Raw genomic sequence first — 18,663 nt, 5'->3', positions numbered from 1 at the left:
TGTAACTTTATTAAAATTGCATATAACGGGTAAATATTTTAAAAAGCATTTCAAAAAACAGGCGCATTGCAACATTTTAAACAACAAAACGGGCACATTTAAAATTTGAACATATTTAAAAACTGGGTCTTCTGCTGGCATTCATCTTCCTGGCATTTGGCGCTGATCTGAGAAGAGAAAAATGTTGAAGTCAGAATCCCTCTCCACACCATCCAATCAAAACCATCCCACCCCCATCTGAATACAAACATACCTTTAAAGTAGTCAGCAATGACCTTGCAATGGAGCTCATGCTCCCTTGCCACGCTATCTCTGTCTGTGGCAGGTGCAAACATTTTGGATGAATGCCATGTTGGAGGGCGATATTGTGCAGCATGCCACAACGATATCCTCTACTTTCCCTGGCGAATACTTCAGCACTCCTTCAGAGCAGTCCAAGGCAGTAGAACCTGCTTTTCAAAACATCGAATGTACGATCAATGACCCCTCTGGTTTCACGTGTGCTTCATTGCACCGGATTTCTGCTTCTGTACGTGGCACAGACAAGGGCGTGAGCAGCCATGCTTTGCAGCCGTAACCAGCATGTCCTGTAAAAATAATGAAAAGTGAGTACTATTGTTTAGCAAAGTATGTACTAATGTTAAGTGGATTTCCAGCTTTTGGCACCCATCCCAAAGAGCTTATCTGTGTAGTGGATTAGTATGTACTTTGGCACCATATACTATACCAAAAAATGCATACTATTTTGCCATTGGTACACACCCCAGGAAGCTTACATGTGTAGCAGATTAGTATATGCTTTGGCATCATATTGAAACTTTTTAACTAAACTTTTGGTACCCACCCCCCAAACCCACTTCATTCGATAGCGGACTAGTACACACTTCTAGCACCATGCACTGCAAAGTGAGCATTAATCCTTTTTTGGTACTCAGTCAAGAGAGCTTACATTGCAACCTTTGGGGTAGATCTTTGAAAAATATGCGATCACGTACTTTTGTTCGCGCACCAGGCGCAAACAAAAGTACGCTGGATTTTATAAGATACGCGCGTAGCCGCGCGTATCTTATAAAATCCAGGGTCGGCGCACGCAAGGGGGTGCACATTTGTGCAACCTGCGCATGCCGAGCCCAGCGCAGCCTTCCTGTTCCCTCCAAGGCCGCTCCGATTTCGGAGCGGCCTCGGAGGGAACTTTCCTTCACCCTCCCCCCACCTTCCCCTCCCTTCCCCTACCTAACCCACCCCCGCGGCCCTATCTAAACCCCCCCACCTTTGTCGGCAAAGTTACGCCTGCTTTCAGCAGGCGTAACTTTGCGCACGTCGGCCGGCAGCCCCGCTCCGTCCTCCGGTCCCGGGGGCTGGTCCGGAGGCCTCGACCACGCCCCCGGGCCAGCGCCACGCCCTCGGGCCCACCCCCGAAACACTGCGGCACGCCCCCGAAATGCCACGTCGTTTCGGGAACGCCCCCAGACACGCCCCCTCCCGCCCCTTTTCGAAAGCCCCGGGACTTACGCGCATCCCGGGGCTTTACGCGCGCCAGTGGCCTATGCAAAATAGGCGCGCCAGCGCGCGAGGGATTTACACGCGCAGGGTTTTTTAAATCCGCCCCTTTTAGCATACGCTTTGGGGCGGATTTTAAAAGGCCTGCGAGCGTAAATCCTTCCGGATTTATGCGCGCAGGGCCCTTGCGCGCCGGCTGTTTGCATAGGCCGCCGGCGTGCATAAAGCCCCGGGACGCGCATAAGTCCCGGGGCTTTCGAAAAGGGGCGGGAGGGGGCGTGTCCAGGGGCATTCCCGAAACGATACGGCATTTCGGGGGCGGGCCTGGGGGCTTGGCGCCGGCCCGGGGGCATGGTCGAGGCCTCCGGACCAGCCCCCGGGACCGGAGGACGGAGAGGGGCTGCCGGCCGGCGCGCGCAAAGTTAGGGGGGGGGTTAGATAGGGCCGGGGGGGTGGGTTAGGTAGGGGAAGGGAGGGGAAGGTGGGGGGAGGGCGAAGGAAAGTTCCCTCCGAGGCCGCTCCGAAATCGGTGCGGCCTCGGAGGGAACAGGCAGCGCGCGCTGGGCTCGGCACGCGCAGGTTGCACAAATGTGCACCCCCTTGCGTGCGCCGACCCTGGATTTTATAAGATACGCACGGCTACGCGCGTATCTTATAAAATCCAGCGTACTTTTGTTCGCGCCTGGTGCGCGAACAAATGTACGTGATCGCGTGTTTTTTAAAGATCTACCCCTTTGTTTTTACTTGTTTTTCAAACTTACCAAGGAACCAGCCTTCCCCATATTTCCCTTCAGTGAAACTGTTGGCCAGCACTGATTGCGCAAGAATGAAGGAATCATGGCTGTTTCCAGAAAACTTGAAGACAACACTGATGGTCTTCATGAGCATACAGCACACAACATGTATATTCAGGAAGTGTAGATGCTTCCTGATACAATATACCATTTCTCTCCGATGTTAGGAGGTAAGAACGACATGTGTGTGCTCAATAGCACCCATTATATTTGGCATGCCAGCTATGTCAAAGAAAGCGAGCATCATCTACCACTCAGTAAGCTGCTATGGATTCTTGATGTTCTGGCTGACCCATTTCATCACGGCCCTCAGCACCTGCCTGAAATGCCTTGAAAGTGTTGACTGGTCTATACCAGCCACCACAGCTGCTATGTTCTGGAAGGAGCTTGTAAGCAAGAAAGTGCAAGGCACCAAGAAGTTTGACCAAGCCTGGAGTGGCATGTCCACACTAGGTTAGAGGATCAATATCATCCTTGATATCTTCATGGTGAGAAAGAATTAATCTGGAGCTCAGTCTATATGTCCACGCCACCTGTCTTTGGCAATCCCAGGATTGTTGTCCTCAGGCGAAATATCTGCTGTCTGCGTGCCCTTCTGCATTGGCTCGAACCAAGTCCTGCTCCTGCTCCTTTCAGACCCTTCTCTCTTCCTTTAGAATAAACTGTCTTCTTTCAGTCTGTTCTCTCTCTCTTCCTCATGGGAAGAGAAAGTTTCTGCCACTCTTATTCTTCAGCTGACCTGCAAAATGTACCAAAGCATCAACAAAAAGTGTCCGTAATCCATGAGAAGCATCTACACACAACCACATAAATGCCAGCAATACCAGCAGCACAGTGTAGTGCAGGACTCAACAGATAGACACCACTTTCCCAGTCATAAGGGAATAATGTGCATAGACTGAAATTCCTGCTAATATACCATAATCAGTTCTCAATGGGATGGGTTAGTATATGTGGCATGGCCATTAAAGTATGGTTCTCTCTGCATAGGGCTTGCACTAGCATGCCCGTTACCCCAAAAATTGTAACAATGGTCATTTATCCTCTATGAATTGCAAATTCATTTCACAGCCACATTCAAACAAGCTTTGCAAGAGTGACTTTTTGTCACCATCAAAAAGGCCTTGAGTTAGTGATCTGGAGCTAAGAAACTTTCTATACCCTGAGTTATCCATTCCCCCACTGGTACAATACATAATATTCAGGTCGATACAGTAAAGTGTGCTCCGTCGGAGCGCACTGTCAGCCTGCTCTGGACGCGTGTTTTCCCTTACCCCTTATTCAGTAAGGGGAGGAAAACACGCGGCCCACCCGCGGCACCTAATAGCGCCCTCAACATGCAAATGTTGATGGCCCTATTAGGTATGCGCGCGGGATCCAGTAAGTAAAATGTGCAGCCAAGCCGCACATTTTACTCTAAGAAATTAGCGCCGACCCAAAGGTCGGCGCTAATTTCTTCCGGCGCCAGGAAAGTGCACAGAAAAGCAGTAAAAACTGCTTTTCTGTGCACCCTCCGACTTAATATCATAGCGATATTAAGTCGGAGGTCCCCAAAAGTAAAAAAAGTAAAAAAAAAAAAAAAAAAAATTTGAATTCGGCCCGCGGCTGTCGGGCCGAAAACCGGACGCTCAATTTTGCCGGCGTCCGGTTTCCGAGCCCGTGGCTGTCAGCGGGCTCGAGAACCGACGCCGGCAAAATTGAGCGTCGGCTGTCAAACCCGCTGACAGCCGCCGCTCCAGGCCAAAAGGAGGCGCTAGGGACGCGCTAGTGTCCCTAGCGCCTCCTTTCCCTCGTTTGCACCGCGTCGCCTAATTTGCATACTGGATAGCTCGCACCGGCGAAGGGCCGGTGCGTGCGCCGGGAGAGTGGGCGTTCGTCCACTCTCCCGCGGTTTTACAGTATCGGGCTGATTGTAATTATTCTTATTCATATTGGAATCAATGGCTTACTGTGCTCCTGGGCATGATAGTGATAGGGAGTGAGAAGAGGGGCCTGAGAAGGCCCCTGGGAACTGAGGAAGTGGCTGGGCACCTGAGGAGGCCTCATTTGGATTTTCTCTTTTGTTTTGTTTTTTAATAATAATGTTTATTTCAGTTTGGCAAATAAACTAAACTGAAATTAACATTATACAAACTGAAAAATGAATTAAAGAAACCCTAAAATGAGAAAATAAACCAAAATGAAAATATTTTGTGTGCACACATCCCTATTAAGTATCAACCACTATATTACATTTCAATGAACAAAAAAACAAATAATTTAAACAACAAATACCCACAAACTTAAAAACCACCCAACAAGGCTATGTTTTTGCACAACAGCTGGCTTAAAGGGTGTCAATTTGCATTAATTTATATATACCAAGCCACAAAACAAATTTTAAATAAGCATCAATAAGTATCAATGGGTCAGATACTAGCATTAACAGCTTGGAATACAAAAATCCTATGAAAATAAGAAAAACAATGTAAATGTATAAAATGGACAAAATAATACAAATATAATAAAAACTAAAAAATACTAAATTAAATAAAAATCAAAAGTTCATAGGTACATACTAGCATCATACTATGTGTACTTGATTCTCAAAGGAGACTCCTAAAGGAAATAAAGCAAGCAATAAAAAAAATATTATTTATTACTCAAATAATGATTTTATTTATGAAATTGTAACCGAATTTTATTGGCACCTGTTAGAATGTACGATATCCTACATTTACTTACCTTAGTCTATGTGCCTATTTGTAAACCGTTGCGATGGTATATAACTTAGCGACGGTATAGAAAAGTTTTTAAATAAATAAATAAATAAAACAAATAAATACAATTGATTTATGTCAATATCATAAAAAATATCAAAAAGATAAATAGCCACTGTAAAATATAACTTAAAAAGTACCCATTAAGTGAAAAACTACTCAAAATTCTTTGCTATTAACTGCATTTCATCTTTTGCAGCTGCTGTATCATGATCCAAAATATTATCACCATCAAACGGAAAAAGAAAAGGGAGCAGCATGTCACACATTTAGCTCTACAGAAAGTAAATATCTTAAGAAAATCTCTGAAAAAACTTGTTTTCAAAGGAAGTTTGCATGTTAATATAGTATATACACATGAAAATAGTATGTACATGCATATATGCTATTTTATAACCTTCAAGAACACATGTGGATTTTTTGGGGGAAAATGGGTGATCGAGGGGAATTCTGGGGAGGGATTGAAAAGGCCACATGGTAGGTGCTATTTTATAAGAGGTATATGTGTATATATTAGCGACCTTATTCATATGCCTATCTGGCTCACACAAGTGAAATTGGACTTGTCTGGTTTTGGGTGGGAGATCTGGGTGAACAACTGGGGACTCAGAGTGAAATGCTAAATGGTCAAGGTGAACTGGAGACCGTCTACTCTAGATGAACTGATGAAGGTATCAGTGAAGTGGTGATTCCAACTACTCGCACAAAAATTTTCGAAATGGTATGCATGCATACTTTATGAAATCTTTGCCTGCCTCTTCATTTAATTTGGGTGTTTATTCATGCAGTCACAATGATTTCAAGCATAAAATATATGTGCTCATGTTTATAAAATAGGAAAGAAATATTTGTTTTCTTGCATTGGAAATGTACATGCATACTGAAACATTTATTTTTATTTATTTATTTGTGTGCTTTTATATACCGAAGTTTGGAGCAGGCCTTCACTCCGGTTTACAAGTATAACAGTTCTTACATTAAAGGTCATAACATTAATATAGTGCATTAACAGATGCAGTTTAACTTTTAACTTTACTAACAGTTTGTTTACGTTTAACTCTTCTAACAGTAACATTGTCACCAGTAATGTACATTAAAGTTCATGACTTTGTTCTTCTTATATTACAGTTCATATTATGCATTAAAATATACGGATTGATGGTTTCAGGGGGATTGCTGTGTGTGTGAATGTTTCTTCGGGAGGGAGGAATTGAGAAGGGTTCTTGATTGTTTGCAAGGGAATTGAGTAGGGTTCTTGATTGTTTGCAAGTGTATGCTAACCAATGCCTTCTTTGTAAGTTTGTTGAAATAGCTATGTTTTGAGTTGTTTTTTGAATAGTTTATTGTCATTTTGTAACCTTAGGAATTCAGGTAATGAGTTCCATAGTTGAGGTCTTGCTATTGAAGTTGCTCTTTCTCTGACTGATGAGAGGTTTTCTGTTGTGATTGATGGGATTGTTAGCAGTGCTCTATTGGCTAATCTTGTGTTACGTTTTGGTGTATGCTTTTGGAAAATGGTGTTTAGGCATTTATTGTTGTTGTTTATGTTCTTTTGTATGATGGATAGTAATTTGTATTCTATGCGTTTCTCTATGGGTAACCAGTGGAATTCCTTTAGAACTGGGGTAATGTCTTCAGATCTTTTGCGATTTGTGAGTATTCTTGCTGTTGCGTTCTGTAGTAGTTGCAGTGGGCATGTGGATGAGTTGGGTAGTCCTAATAATAGCGAGTTGCAATAGTCAAAGCTTGAGAAAATTAGGGATTGGCCACTTTGGAAACAGGATGCTGGGCATGATGGACCTTTGATTTGTCCTAGAAGGTCATTTTGTATGTTTCATTGTGTTTCCCTCCTCTAAGCCTGTTTCTACTGCTGCTGGTAGAGGGACTTGCCTATAACTATTTGTTGCTTATTTATTCAGTTCACTTTCAAAGAAGAGACCAAAGCTCATTAGAACTAGAGGACTAATTCAAGTTGGAACAGAGAGGGGGAGAGCAATTACCTCCTCCAGCTGGCTGAGTGTGAGAGTCTGGAGATGGGTGGCAGGAAGTTCTGGATAGACTGGGGGAGCTAAGGGTGCTATAGCCAAGGTGGAAAGGGGATCTAGGGGGTCTGCAGACTTTCTCTCCGGCAGGCTGCAAAGGTAGGAGGGTGCTGCTGCCAGCATCGTTTTTTTTCTTTGAATTGGGCAAAGGGTGATATTTTTAGAGGCCAACATTTATGTAACTAGAAGCCGATTTTACCCACATAAATTTTCCATATACTGACCCCTTTGAAAATAAATGAACTGAATGAAAAAGATGGAAAAAGGAAATAAACAAAAAAAGAAAACATGCACATCCCTAATTTAGATGTATGTCATGCATATTCATTGTGGATATCCGAAACAAAAAACCAGGCTGGTTGGGGGAGCCTCAAGGATGAGGTTTGGGAGCATTGCTGTAGGGGAGCGCAGGAAACCTGACTCACAAAGGCCTTTTTCCCCATGCTGGGTCAATGAGAGAAAATTCTTAGTGACCTAGGCCCCCCAAGGTGTTTCTGTTGCATATGCCCACTGGTGGCCCCCTGGCAGTTGTCCTTTGCACATGTGGCTCAGCTTTAGGATTTCCTTTTATTGGTAGTGACATTATTAACGCACAGAGTAGTAGCAGCATTTGTGGGAGGGGGTGAGGGTCAGAGTCATTGCAGAAACATCCATTCAAAAGCGATAGGTTGGCTGAGGCACAACCGTGGCCGCCTCATTTACAAGAGGACATACCGGCTTATTTCTTCCTCCCTTACTCACCCCCCCTGCCCCCTGACCTTCCAACCCCTCTTCATGTCTAAAAGAGCAGACCTGAATTTTGTAGTCTGTTTTCTGACTAGGCCACAAGCAGTAGCAATAGGGATTCAAAAATAATAAATTACATTGTTATTGGACTCTAGCTGAATGCTGGGAATATTAACTGTATTACAGAGCCTATCTCTTCATGCAGTTGTTTTCAGCATTTATTACTATTACATGCAACCTTTTAGTAGAGCATAAACTAGCACATTCTTCCCTACAGGGCCATCTATTGATGTACTAAAGTCAAATAATATCAGTACAATGTTTTCCAACTGGGTTTAACAACCATTCCCTGAGATCTGGCTTTCTTTTAAATAGACCTCAGAGACGTGTTGGTTCCAGCCACTGGGGTTTCAATAATGGTATCAGAAACCAATTAATGAGATATGAGGAGGTGTGCCAAAGGGTCCTATTGTTGCTTTTAAATAGGGGAGGTGAGGCAGCTTCACCCATCGAACTTCCATTGGTACTTTCAGCAACAGGTACCACAACACACTAATGCGACCCAGAAAGGAACTCACAGCAAGTGCACAAACAGCAGGCTTTAAAACAGCACAGTGATTAACACCATTCCACTGCACTGGAATATTATAAAGTATCAGACTGGTACTTAACATAAGAATTTCTCTAGCTGGTGGTTGGTACAGATGGCTAAAATCAGGGCTCATGCTAGGATAGTAGGAAACCTAGGCAAACCTTACAGACTTGCACACCTTCCCCTGACCTCCCCATACACAATTAAAAATTAAGCATTTATAATAAGACTTTACATGAGAAAGGGACATTCTGAGATAACAATATCAGTTACAACATGTACAGTATATGCTATACTCACATGCACTACTGTGGCACCAGTCCTACAAAAAAAGACACTTGGAATCCATATGGCTACAGGCCTATTGTAAAACATGCTATAGACTTGGCCCTCAGAAAACCAAATGTAAACTGAATTACAATTACAATGTAGTAAACCTTCTATAATAAAAGAACAGTGCCTTCACTCAAACAGTAACAGCCCTACCTATGAAAAGGCAACACTGCAAATTTTACACCAGGCCTGAAAAGACCATTAAACCACCTATTAGGAAAACAGAATAAGCCAACCTGCTATAGATCCCTAGAGAGAAACCACACACTAAGGGCCTAATTTTAGAAGTTTTGCCCATGCGAATATGTGGGCTATGAGTGAACAACAGATTTTAACACCCATTCATTATGGGCCAGATTTTTAAAGACCTACTCGTGTAAATCCTTGGGATTTACGCCCGTATGTGGCCTTACGCTCGCTGAGCCTATTTTCAAAGGCCCGGCCACGTGTGTAACTCCCAAGGCTTCGGGAAAGGGGTGGGGAGGGGGCAGGGTGGTCTGGGGGCGGGGCGGGGCTAGAGGCCCCCGGCACAGTGGCCATTTGCTGCTGTGCCGGGGAATCGCGTGCCGGCTCACACAACCTGCGCCTGCCCCAAGGCAGGTGGAAAAGATAGGGAAACTATTTTGGGGAGGTGGCGGGAAGGTTAGGGGAAGGGGTGGGAAAGTTAGATTGGGGGGTAGGGAAGTTTCCTCCCAGGCCGCTCCTAAATTGGAGCAGATATACTGCTGCTCCTGCTCCTGTTGAGGTGGTATAAAGTCTGCAGAAATCGCTTTTTAGGTCTAACACGACAGGATGAGGGGTCCAGGTCAACTGGGGGCGTGCAGCCTGAAGAACCAGTGTGGTCTGGATGACCTAGAAATAGACTGGGCAAACTGGTGAACTACTTGGTAAAACTGGGACTGTCCTTCACACAAGCATGTTTTAAAATCCGCTGACCTGAGTGTATTAAAGCCGAAAAAGACATAAGGAAGATACGCAAAAATACGTTTGTCGAGTAACGGCTTAAAATTAGGAGCACACATACATGCAGTAGGCAACTGCACGCGTGATTTAAAATTCCAGTGCGTGTATGGGTGCCCGCATGCTTTTTTTTAAAGTTACAGTCCCACTGAATACTTCACCTTGGTAAGGCCACACCTGCAGAACACAGCAGATCCTCATCAAATACAGAATAAAGTGATCAGAAAGTCTAAATAGAAATGTGCAGACAAAAACTAAACTGATGCAGAGACCCCTTGGGATTTCCACTAGATGTCCCTAGCTCCCAGCCCTTGGGTGCTCAGCTGCAGAGGGTCAAACCATTCAAGACAGCATCTCCCTCAGAGTTTGACTGGAATTGGAAGTCTCTTAGGCACAAGAGGAAGGCTGGGGTGGAGGGGAACTAGTTTAGGTGGAAGTAGGGCAGATGTAGTTTTCTTTCAGAAGGGAAGGAGGTGTTTCATGTGTTCTCTCTTGAGTTAGGCCCCCAGTCTGACAAAGCAGAAGAGGGGCACATCCTTTGCCAGTTCCTGTAATAGGGTTGGAAGGAAGAGTTTTTTGCAATTTTTCTGGTCTCTGCATTTTTGACCTGTTCCATTCCTGGCAGGCAGAACCCCCGGCTCAGGGTGGTCAGGAAGGGACTGTGTACTGTTTCAACCAGCATAAGAGAAGGTTGCAGTAACCGGTATAAGTCAAGTTTTGCAAGTTTGTATTTTTCCATTTGGGGACAAGGAGATTTTTTTCTGCCTACCCCCCCCCCCCTCCTTTCCTCCTGGAGAAACAGGAGAATTTTGGGTAACTGTTTCCGGTGCAGGCTTTTCCTCCTGGGAGGCCAGTTACTGACTTTCAAAGAGGAAACATCAGGGGCGAGACATCAGGAGACCCCCAACCAGAGTTTCCACCCCGGGACACAGGACACTGCCGGGTGAAGTTCAGGATTCAACGTGGACCTCAGGTACTGTGGGAAAGGATCCAGTCACTGTGAGGATTCCCCAGCCACCTTGGGATAATCATCTTTCCTTACCATGGGGGATACCCTTACCTGGAGGGACATTTCCACAGAGCATTCAAACCCTGTCTCATGTAAATCTGGGAACACTGGAAATATCTGGACACTTTGTGATTTGCATCTATTGATTATCTTACACGGAATTACAGTAAATTATAATTTGAACACACCTCCAGTGAGTCCTACCTGGTTTTAAGTGTGCATGTCCCAAAGAGCTATAGTAACACACAAACACACACACACACATACACATGGGAGAACATTACTGCCTGGGCCTTCACCCCCACAGAAAGGACCCACACCCTGGGGACTCAGGAAAGGAGAATGAGAAGTATGAGGCCTGCCCCAGCTATAAATTCTTTTATGGCCCTTCAGGATATGTGCATCCGCCGAGAAAGGGTTACACCGAAAACCGCAACAAGCCAGACTCTGTATGCAGTACAACAAAGGAAAACTAGAAATACCACTGTGGCTCCCCTCAGGCCACTAGATGTCTCTAGTTCCTTACCATCTTTAACTGGAAGAGATGCTGGACCTTTCTTATAAGTAGGGATTGAGATAATAAGAGGATTGGCATTTGAGTTTAGCTTTAGAAGTGCTCCTGTAGTTTTATTTCAGAGTGAGGCTTACCGCATCACTGAGTACATGTTTTTGGAGGTTATTTCCTTTCTGGTCTTCTTCCTGCTAGTCTGGATCTGCCTCTAGCTGGAGTAAGAGACTTTCAGAGAAGATCACTGGATTGGAAGCCTGATCATTTTGGTGATGGCATACTTCCTGATCCAGATGCCAGGACACTGAAGCCCTGACAGAACCCTGTCTAAGAGAGAGAAAGATCTGCAGGACGGTGACTCCCCTGGCTGTGAGAGTCTTATAATATATTTTGTTTGGCAGAAGGTTATTTTCTCCACCCCTTCTTGCCTGGAAAACCACAATTCTGAACTTTACTATCAGACCCCTTCTTCTAAGAATTATAAGGAAGAAGGTGAAAAAGTCTGAAGACCCCCAAGGACACAGGCATAGGCTGGATAAAAGGCCAAAAAGATTATAGACTCAGGTAGGATAGTTCTGTGTTCTATAGGGACCCCACACAGTGTAAGATTTCCCCTAATTACAGGACTCTTATACACTCAGAGCAGGAGTGATGAGCTTTGCATAAGGAATCTGAGCCAGAGACATTTACAAATCAGAGAGCTGTCATTTCCTTTATTCATACATGGACATTGAGTTACTTTTTTAAGAATCAGGAAACTATCATTTGAACACCCAGTTCTGTGTCCAGGACATTTGTCCCTGCATCATTACAGCATCGCTGATTACAGAGGGAATTACACACAAGGTGTTAGGGAAAGCACATCATCATCTGGGCCATTAGCATCAGTTTTCCCCCACAGGAAGGACCCACACCTTGGGGATAAAGGAGAGGAGTGAAGACAATCAGTGTAGACAGTCCCAGAACTATAAATTATTTTGTGTGCCCTTGAAGAGCCATGCCACTTAAAAGAAAAGGATTACACCACGATTCCTCAGAAAACATAAAACAACAAACTCAAAAATATAAAATATCAATCAAAATAAACCATGCCAACAAAAAGAATAAATATTTCAAAATAGCTGACAAATAAAATAACATCCAATAAATAAAAAACTCATATACAAATGTTTACACATTTCCCAAAAACATTTAAAATATTTCAAAACAGCAGTCACACTTAATTAACACCCAATATTTAAAAATAAGGATTAAAAAAATCCCCTGCTCTCCATATCTAGGATCTTTTGATTTCTAGTCACCCGGAGATTTCATGGATTAGTGGGTTGTGGGGGCACACAAACTTTCTCTGTTCTTTCACCTACACACTCTCCAACAAACATGCTCTCATGCTCTCTCATATGTGCTTTCACATGTGCTCACACACACATACATGCTTTCTCCCTCATATGTTCTCACACAAGTTCTCTCACATGCATGCTAGCTGTCTCTCACACACATGCTCTCTTGTATGTTCTCATAAACATACACATGCTCTCTCTTGCATGCACACTTACATACACACACATATTCTCTCTCTTGTGGCATCAGCAGCCTCCTCCTAGGGCTCCTGAGGCAGTCAGAACACCTCATCTCTTTCCTGTTTGTAGGGTGGGCAGATGCTGCTCTTCCTTCTCTCTTCAGCCATGAACGCCTGGCCAACGTTATTCTTGCTCCTGCATGACTGCCATTGCTCCTCCCTCTCCTGAAGCCTGCTTCTTTCTTCCAGCTCTATGATGCCAATGCCTCCTGTTCTTTCCTGCTACAGCAACTGGGCTTCTTTCTTTCCTTCCACATAGTGTAATGAAGCACAACCTGGAAAGAAAACCGGAGTTGTACTAAGAAGGAAAGAACCAGCACCCAAGTTAGACAGTAGAGGGCGCTGGGGGTGGTCAAAAGAACTACAACTCCCAGGTTTACGGAGGCACAGCTTGACCTATGGGCCCGACAGGAGGCAGAGCAGGCAGCTGTACAGAGCAGTAGTGAATTAGACACATATGAACCCATGGCAATAGAGGAGGAGGGCATGCCTGAATGGTGGATGTGGTCTGAAAAGACCAGCTCTTCAGATCAGGAGATAGAGATGGACATAGATTCCCAGACAGAGGAGTCCTCAGACTCAGCTATGGAAATGGAGTGAGTGACATTGTTGGGGGGAAGGGCTGTTTTAAAGTGTTGAGAAGAATACTTTTCCCTTAAGTTAAGTTGAGATGTGTTTTCTGTTTGTTTGGTTTGGGAAGGCCGCTACCTGCTGCACAACTGAGGGGAGTTGGGGTGGGTTGTGCAACTTCCAAGTAGGGCGGTTACTTGGCGGAGAAAGCCTGGTGTTGTAGCCTTGTGTAAAAGGGAGTTTTTCTGCCCAACGGGAGACTGTTAGTAAAGGAACTCTGTAAGAGAGACTGTTACGTTCTGATTGTGCACTCTTGTTTTGTGTTTTACCTGGGGGAACTTGGTGGACCGTGTGCCAAGCTGTTCCAGACTTTAAGGACTGGCTATGCAGAGGCCGGGAGGCCAGAAGCAAGGCCAGCCAGAACCGAAGGAGTTATATTCTGATTGGTTTGGAATGTCAGCAGGAGTACCACAGGATTCAGTGCTCTCTGCTGCATTATTTAATGTGTATTTAAGTCTACTCTGTTTATTACAGGATCGTTACTCAATCATGTTCAAAGTATATACTGATGACATACAGTTATTTTTTCCAGTGCATGGCAATTTAAACACAGCATTGTAAATGTCACTGAGACCCTAGTGAATATTAACTCCTGGATAAATCAAAACCATTTAATGTAAAATCTCAACAAAACTGAGGTAATGTGCTACTCCTGTTGTGCTGATTATCTCGCTAGGCACAGGGACGGTAACTTTAAAACAAGTGTGCAGGTGCCCATACACGTGCGTATGGGCGCACAAGCGGGCATAACGTAAGAAATTTTAAATCATGGGGTCGGTGAATGCATATAATTTCAAATACATCTACAGCACATATGTGTCTCTTGATGAATGTCGGTCAAGAAAACCTTAAATAAATAAATAATTTTAAGCCATTACTCAAGCAAACATACTTCGCGTATCTTCCTTAGGACTTTATCGGTGGATTTTAAAATATGCTCGTGTGAAGGACATTGCTAGTTTTACCAATTAGTCCACCAGTTTGCCTAGTCTATCTCAAGGTCATCCAGACTCTTCTGTTTCTTCAGTCTGTACTCCCCCCCCATTGACCCAAACCCTTCGCCCTGTTGGGTTCAGCCTAAAAAGCGATTTCTGTAGACTTACACCTCATCAGGAGCAGCAGTAGATATACGCGGCTAACAAGCCGCCACACGCTGCAGCCGCCGCAAATTTGCATTTGCATGTGTAACTGTCGTACCCACCCCAGAATGCCCCAGACACATCCTAACTCCACTCCTTTTTTTTATACTCACACCCACGTATATACGAACATAATTTCCGGTTTTTAAAAATATGTGTAGCTCGCATGTGGCCCAGAAACTCATGTATAAGGGCCTTTTAGCATGAGCAACATTTTCAAAATTTGCCCCATAGTGAGCTGTCTTTCAGTGATGGATATGTCTATTCAGTTCAAAAGTATTGTTCAAAATTTAGGGGTCCTATTTAATTTTAGGTTGCATTTTAAGACCCATATTCAACAAGTTCTTAGATCAGGCTATTACAAGCTCAATGTTCATTTAAAGTTTATTTTAGATCAAAGTCATTTTTGAACAATTGCTCAGGTCTTTGTTCTGTTATTGACTATTGCAATTCCTTACTTATGGGCCTTCCTGCCTCTCCCCTCTCTTGCTGGGAGCATGTTTCTCCACTGTCGTGACAGCTGCATTGGCTTCTGGTGAAGTATCGCATTGACTTCAAAATGATAGATTTAATCTTCAAGGTTATAGAACTGAATGGTCCTTCTTAATTAGCAGCATTGTTGGACCCTTACACCCCCTCTGTGGTGACGGGCCCTATTTTCTGTTCCAACATTTAAATCTGCCTGCCTTCAGACTTGTTCTCGTGCCTTTTTTTCACAATCAAGTCTACATTATGGAACTCATTGCCACAATCATTGCACACTATTGAAGAGCTAAAACTTTTAGAAAGCAGTTAAAGACATGCTTGTTTAACTCAGTCTTTCAGGACATAAAGGTAGAGAAGGTGTTCAGTACTTATGGATGGCAAGGATAAGTTGTATCATTGTCTATTCTTTTTACCTGTGTTTTGCACCCATTCCAGTCGGTGCCATTTTCCAACATGGTGCCGACCTGACCTTGCCCCAGCCATGTGACTGGGGTAAGGTCCAGGGAAAATGCGTCGACCCTGACTGGTATGAAGGTGCACCTATCCCTGACACTGGATCCATAATAAGGTAAGGGCAGCTGTAGAGAGGGGCAAGGGTGGAGGCCTTGAGCATCGAAGGGGCCAGGGGGCTGGAGGCTGGGTGGGTCTTGCTATCGGGGGGGGCCAAGGGTCAAAGGTGGGTGGATTTTGCTATTGGGGGACTGGAGAGGGTGGGGGTGGGGCTTAATGCATTTCAGTGCAAGGGAGTGGAGGATTAGACTTCGAGGGGGATCTGCTGCTGCCGCTACCATGCACATAATTGAAACGTTTTTTCATTTTTGGGGCAGTCGGGGGCCACCTTGACTGGTGGCCCCAAGTTGAAATGGGGTTCAGCACTGATCCCCACTAAATCTCCCCAACTGGCCTCAGTTTTTATTTTTTAGGGTCAGTGGCCCTTTATGATGGCAGTCCCATGAGGTTGGGGCTGCCATCGCGATAAAGGGCTGCTCGCCACATTCTTTTGTGTTGCGGTGTTTGGCCATAACAGAAAAGAACGCACCATTGAGCCACAATTTGTTTTCTGGGGAGGGGGCCCACTATCACGGTGATACCCTCCCCACAATAGTGGGACCCTTCCTGCGAAAAAAACATAGCAGCTTGATGAATCTAGGCCTTAGACAGACAAATGTGCTGAATATGAACCTCACTGATCTATTTTTGTTCATGAATATTTGCTGTTTCTGATTATCTTTCCATTATATTTCAGAATCATAAGCTTTACTGCCATCTACTGTGCACCTTCTCCTGTCAGCCAGGCTGAAAAGGAAATGTTATCTGGTTGTACCTATTTGTAGCCAAAAAATGAAAAAATGCCCATGAACAATCAAGCAAGCCATAGCTGTAGCCAAACAATTTGGCACCTATGGCCAAGTGAAAAAACCTCACACTCACCCAATATACAACACACATGACACCACGAGCTGGGAGATTCTTTTAAAGGGTTGCTTTTTTTTTACATTTAAAACACAGCCCTTTTTATTTATAATCTCTAGTAGATAAGTGTGACCCTGCTCCCAAAAGCATGACCCCTATGTCTGCACAGATGTAATACACATCCTACAGGGCAAGCAAAACAAGCTGAACTATAGCTCCCTACACAGAAACTAAACAGTAGCAAAACTCTTCACTTCTGTCTCACACAGAACATGGACAGAATCTCACTAAATACAGAACAAGGGACCAAAAATTAGAAATAGAAATGTGCAGACAAACTGGAAACCCCAAGCAGCATACCTGGGGACTTTAAAGTTCTGGTCACCCTCCTGTGGACTATTGGGGGGAGAGACCCTAGCATTCTCCCTACCCTCCTCTCCAGAACAGGACCACCCCCCCCCCCCGTGTTCTTCCCTTTCCCACCCCCAACAGATGGAACCCCCCCCCTCTCTTCCTCCCCCTTCCCTCCCATTTTGCTGGACACAAGCACAACCCAACCTCATCAGGCTTATCACAACTGCAGTATACTTTTTCTTAGTACCCTCCCCCATGCTGTTTGTTCCCCACCACTCTTCCCCATGTAATTCCATCTCCACCACACATCCTCTGCCTCCACATTTCTTACATCTTTCCTTCACATCCCTCCACTTCTCTTCGACTCTTCCCCATCTGCTCCCCACCTCTCCCCCTTCCCCAGCAACCTCCTCCTCTTTCCCAGCATTCACCCCATGCCTCTCTTCACTTCACAACATTACCCCCTGCTTCCCCAGCATCTGACCCCTGTCTACCTCCCCCTACCCTTCAACAGTATATGCTCCCTGCCTCTCTCCCTACCTCTTTTGCAAAATTTACCGCTTGCCTCTCCCTCTTTCTCCAGCATCTGCCCAGCCTGCTCCTGCTCCCATACCTTCATTAAATGTATGTGGCATTGCTCCTGCAGCACCAGCCCAACCACTAGCAGGTTCAAACTTCAGGGATGGGTGCATCGCAAGATCAGCACCAGGAAGTGCAGGCCTGCCAGGTTTCAGTCTGTTAGTGGCTATGCTGGCACAGAGAAAAAGTGCAGAGGGGCAGCAGTAAATAGACTTCTGACTCTCCACTGCTCTTTGGTGTAGAGCAATGCTCAGGTCTGATGCAAGGGTATTAGGTATCCTAGAAGAGCCTTACAGCCTTGCACCCATTCCATTACGTCATGCCCTTCCCACACACAATAAAACCTTTTCATGTAAAATCTACTATAAATGCATAAAGATATTCAAAGCATAGTTTCCTAAGATATAAATATCACTTACAACCTGTATAAGATATTTACATGCACTACTGTGGTGCCAACCAGAAAACCCTGCAAACATGCACTTGGAACACAAATAGTATTGTTTAACTGTAAACCGAGGTGATGTATAACTATACGTACCGCGGTATAAAAGAATCTACAAATAAATAAATGTGTTATATGTGGGCTTGGCCCTCAGAAAATCACAAGAAAATGGAATGACAATTAGAATACCATAAACCTTCCATATCAAAATAACATTAACTGCCAGCAAACTAGCTAAAAGACAGGAAACAGAGAGTAGGATTAAATGGACAATTTTCTCAGTGGAAGGGAGTGGGCAGTGGAGTGCCTCAGGGATCTGTATTGGGACCCTTACTTTTCAATATATTTATAAATGATTTGGAAAGGAATACGACACGTGAGCTAATCAAATTTGCAGATGATACAAAATTGTTCAGAGTAGTTAAATCACAAGCAGATTGTGATAAATTGCAGGAAGACCTTGTGAGACTGGAAGATTGGGCATCCAAATGGCAGATGAAATTTAATGTGGATAAGTGCAAGGTGATGCATTTAGGGAAAAATAACCCATGCTGTAGTTACACGGTTAGGTTTCATATTAGGAGCTACCACCCAAGAAAGAGATCTAGGCGTCATAGTGGATAACATATTGAAATCGTTGATTCAGTGTGCTGCGGCAGTCAAAAAAGCAAACAGAATGTTGGGAATTATTAGAAAGGGAATGGTGAATAAAACAGAAAATGTCATAATGCCTCTGTATCGCTCCATGGTGAGACCGCACCTTGAATACTGTATACAATTCTGGTTGCCGCATCTCAAAAAAGATATAGTTGCAA

General features: G+C 44.4%; 1 long non-coding RNA gene across 5 annotated transcripts in view; it reads right to left on the bottom strand.

Annotated features, from left to right (window-relative positions):
- Nucleotides 1-18,663, bottom strand: part of LOC115092763 — a 213,003-nt gene continuing 194,340 nt past the window's right edge. For 4 of the 5 annotated variants that reach the window (XR_003857068.1, XR_003857070.1, XR_003857071.1 and 1 more), the window contains 3 exons: nt 2,262-3,033; nt 254-587; nt 1-167 (listed from right to left, as the gene is read on the bottom strand). This is a non-coding gene — a long non-coding RNA (uncharacterized LOC115092763). The remainder of the gene's footprint in view (nt 168-253; nt 588-2,261; nt 3,034-18,663) is intronic. The other variant, XR_003857069.1, reaches the window with a different exon arrangement.

The sequence above is a fragment of the Rhinatrema bivittatum genome, chromosome 5, assembly GCF_901001135.1.
Source record: "Rhinatrema bivittatum chromosome 5, aRhiBiv1.1, whole genome shotgun sequence".
NCBI lineage: Eukaryota > Metazoa > Chordata > Amphibia > Gymnophiona > Rhinatrematidae > Rhinatrema > Rhinatrema bivittatum.
Note: the sequence above shows the minus strand (reverse complement) of the source record. Positions and strands in the feature narration are given on the sequence as shown.